Source organism: Pinus tabuliformis, chromosome 8, assembly GCF_031772625.1.
Source record: "Pinus tabuliformis cultivar Carrire ecotype Pingquan chromosome 8, CPIR1, whole genome shotgun sequence".
Lineage (NCBI taxonomy): Eukaryota > Viridiplantae > Streptophyta > Pinopsida > Pinales > Pinaceae > Pinus > Pinus tabuliformis.
In genome coordinates, this window is record NC_142294.1 from 1,492,654,774 (window position 1) to 1,492,659,277 (window position 4,504).

Here is a 4,504-nt window from a genome sequence, read left to right on the forward strand (position 1 = left end):
CAAACAATGGCGAGGCTAGCTTGCTGAAGTCTTTAATGAATCTCCGGTAATATCCCGCTAATCCCAAGAAACTCCGAACATCCCTTAACTTTTGAGGAGGTGGAACCTTCTTGATGAGAGCAATTTTGTTAGGATCTACCTATAACCCTTGGCAAGAAATGGTATGGCCTAGCACGGTCCCTTCAGTCATTATGAATTCACATTTTTCAGGACTAAGGGACAAGTTCATCTCGATGCATTTGGTTAGGACTTTTCCCAGATTGGACAATGCTTCCTGGAAGTTGGCCCCATAAGGAGTAAAGTCATCCATATAGATTTCCACTGCATCATGGACCAGCTCCGAGAAGATGCTCAAGACAGCTCTCTGGAAGGTAACAGGGGCATTGCATAGCCCAAAGGGAAGAACTCGGTAGGCAAAGGTACCCCAAGGACAAGTGAAGGTGGTCTTATCTTGGTCTTCTGGGCTGATTTGGATTTGGTTGTACCCGCTAAACCCATCCAGGAAAGAGAAGAACTTCTTTCCTGCCAGTCCATCCAACACTTGATCTATGAAAGGTAGAGGGAAATGGTCTTTCTTGGTAGCTTTGTTCAGTTCTTGGTAGTCCACACAGATTCTCCATTTCCCATTTTTCTTGGGAACTAACACCAGAGGGGACACCCATTCACTATCTGAGATGGGGTAGATGAATCCGGCATCCAATAGTTTTTGCAATTCTTCCTTGACGATGTCCTTAAGGGCTAGATTCATTCTCCTCTGAGGCTGCCTAACTGGTTTACAATCCTCTTTGATGTATATATGATGGGTACAGACCGAAGGATGGACTCCTTTCATCTCCTTATAGCTCCAAGCAAAAGCATCTAGGTGGCTGGCCAACAGGCTACACAGCTCCTTTTCCTGGGAAGGAGATAGGGAGGAGCTGATCTTCAATGCTCTCTCAGGGCCGAACTCCACATTCTTGACTCTGGGAGTAACCAGGTTGGTTGTACAAAGATCCACTAAGGTGCTAGCTTGGGCATCCTCCACCAATTTCTCTAAGGGTAGTGCACTGGAAGGTGGATTCTGGATCAAGGTCTCGATCAAGTCATCCTCGGTTGGGGGGTCTCTTCTAGTGGTATCTAGGGTGCACAGAGGTGCTGAGTACACCTCGTCTTCCTCTCCTTCCTCCAACCAGAGTGGTAAGTCATGCTCTAAGGAGGGTTGGGCAGGAGGGTATATGTCTAGCTGCTTGGACATAGGACCATTTTTGATGGTCATATTTCCTGCACGACAACTTATGTAAGCATCTGCAGTAGCTAACCAAGGCCTTCCCAAAATGAGAGGATATCCAGTAAGCTTTGCCTTTGGTTGCAGAACCAAGAAGTCTGCAGGGTATTCCCAAGAGTCAATAGAGACCAAGACATCCTCCACAATCCCTTCGGGAGTCATGGTGGAGCGATCTGCTAGTTGTAGTACTGTCGAGGTCTTCCTCAAGGAACCCTGAAGATTGAGTTTGAGCATGGTATCCCTGGTCATCACATTAATGGCAGACCCCAGATCAATCAAGGTGTGAGGTATGATGGTGCCATTGATGTGGAAATCTACTACCGGACTTCCAGGATCTAAGTACTTTGGGCAGATGACTTGTCCTAGCATAAGGTCAGACAGTTGTCCTATGACATTAATGGTTGAAGCATCTTTCTTCCGCCTGCCTGGGTGTTTGAAGCACTTTTCCTTAACCAGTTTGTTGTATATTGGCACATCCTTGATGGCTTGGAGAAGTGGTATTTTCACACACAACTGCTTGAGCTCACCCAGAAGCTCATCCTCCTCTGGGTTGGGTTGTGTGGTGGCTGCTAGTCTCTCAGGAAAGGGTGGAATAGCCTTTGGTTCACTTTCCTGTTTATCTTCCTCATCCTCTGGGGGAGGAGGTTGGCGATCTGGAAGAGTCTTTCCAGATCTAAGATTGATCTCCTGGATCTCCACAGCATAGGTAGGGCATGAGGTTTCCCCAGTGTATACCTGCTGAGCCTGTCTATTGTTGGGGTTCGGGTTCGGTTGAGCAGGCATTTGAGGTTGCCTTGGAGGAGCAGGAGGCAAAGGCTGAGGTTGAACTGGTGGTGGAGGCAAAATGGCAAGAGGAGTGTTGTATTGGGGCCTCCACCTCGACTGAGGTGCATTCCACTGAGGCTGTGGTTGGGCATGTGAATGATATGAATGAGAAGTAGGTTGAGTAGGGTACTGAGGTGGATAAGACCATGGAGGAGGCATGGACTAGGAAGGATGAGCAAGGGGACCCCAGGAAGGCATAGGAGTCGATTGGTTGGGGCTGTAATAAGATTGAGGTGCCCCTTGCATTCCCTGCTGATAAGATATAGATCCTTGTGGCCTCCTTTGGTTGATGAAATAGAGAGGTTCGGTGGGGGCTTCTGTCCCTTGGTACATGGCTTTAAACCCAGGTAAGGTTGGACACTGATTTGTGGGATGGTCCTCCTCACAAACGAAACACACTTCGACCGAATGCAATGGGCATTCGTTCTTAGGGTGTCTCCTTGTGCACCTAGGGCAGAAGACAGCCAAGGCTCTCTCAGCTTCTTCTTTCTTCTGCTGGATCCTGAATGTGTCCAGCTGCATGGCAATGGTCTGTCTCACCTCACTCTTGAGATCTTCTAATTGATTTGCAAGCTCATGTTTGGAGAAAGGGACACTAGTTGAGAGGAGGTTTCCTCTACCTCGTTTCCGAGCTGCCCTGGAGTGGTTTCTAAACACAGTCTTGATGTTCTCATAAGGCAGTTGGTAAATGTCCCCCCAGCTAACTTGTGAAGGGTATCTAAGAGGTCTTCAGGGACTCCTCGGAGCAGGACCAACTTAAGGGATTCAGGGTCAAGTGTGCACCTGGCCCGCTTATAGCTAAGTTGGAACCTCTCCTCATAATCTTCTAAGGACTCATCATTTCCCATGGTCATCCGAAAGATTTCTCCCTTGGTTTCCTTGGACCTACAGTAATCCCTGTACTTGGTATTGAAAGCTTGCTGCATCTGAGCCCAAGTGGTGATACTATTCCCAGGTAAGCCCATGAACCAGCGTAATGCTGCATCCTTAAGAGTTGAAGGGAAGAGTTTCATATTTTGCTCATCTTCAGTATAGTCATAGGTTCTACAGAGGACAGCAAACTCAAACAGGAAGGTATCAAGATCTTCAGTAGTCAGTCCATGGAAGTGAGGTAAGGCGGAGGGGCTAATGTTCTTCATTTTCATCTCTCCATTGGTCTCTCGGATGGGGAAGGCACCTTCTATTCTCTCATCTTCTCTTCTATTGTCAGCCATAGCTTCAGATGGAGTGGTCTCTAACTCTTCTTCTTCTATAGGATCTTTGTCTATCTCAGGATGTTCACCTATAGGTTCTTCTGGGTCACTGTCACCAAAGAAGAGAGAAGGGTGACTCAGTGATGTGGTGGGGGTGTTGGGTAGGAATTTGCCTGATTTATCTCGGTTCCTACGAGGCATGAAATGGAGAAAACTTCTTTTTGATTGCTTTTGCTTTTTTCTTGGTACCTGCAAAACTGAAACAGATTGATCTACAACTAACTATCTTACTGAAATAAAGATGCGGAATTGAATTGAAAGCAGGAAAGAACTAGTCTACTTTGCTCAAATGAAATTGCAGGAATGGAAATGCTAATCTACGCTTGCAGAATTGAAAGGCTAATCTATGAAAGCAGGAAATGCTAATCTATGAAAGCAGGAAATGCTAATCTATGAAAGCAGGAAATGTCTATACTAATTTTGCAGAATGGAAATGAAGTAAACTACTGAGCAGAAGGTAAGAGTAAGAAAATGGAAGAAAAGCAACAATTACTAATACTCTGATGCTTCCCCGGCAATGGCGCCAAAAATATGGTGGGCTCCAGTATTGTAGCAATAATGCTACAACTCCTGGAGCTTCCTATCTCTAATTTTATCAACCCGGTAGTTCGTAACAAACTTGGAAGCGACGGTGCTGTATGCACAAGTACTAGCTCTTGTCGCAGCTGTCACTTGGTCAGCTGGCACAAGTCCGCTAGGGCTCAAGCCAACTTCTATATGTTCTCAGAAGAAGCTTTCTAAATGATGGACGAAGGCTATCTCAAAGGAAATTAATCTACTTTACAAAAATGAACTAAAAGCCAACCAAAACGTGGAAACCCTAGTAAACCCTAATCTGACTAGTTTAACCTCTATGATGCAATGGTCGGAGTGCAAATGTCTGAGAATGATGCCATTACCTCTAGTGATATGAAATGCATGAACTTAAACTACTTCCATTGAAAAGAACATTGTTTTTGTATTTTTGCTTAAATGGTTGGAGTGATTATGATTTTGTTTCTTATTAGGGTTTGGCTGTGCAGAGGTGGTGCAAAGGGAAGGAAAGCTTGGGAAAGGTCAGGGGGGCTAGGAGAGGTCCCAGGGGATCCCTAGCATCAGTCCACAGAAGTCCACAACATTCAGATGCTCGGCAACCAAGTTTGCAAGCTCCTATAGGATGTCT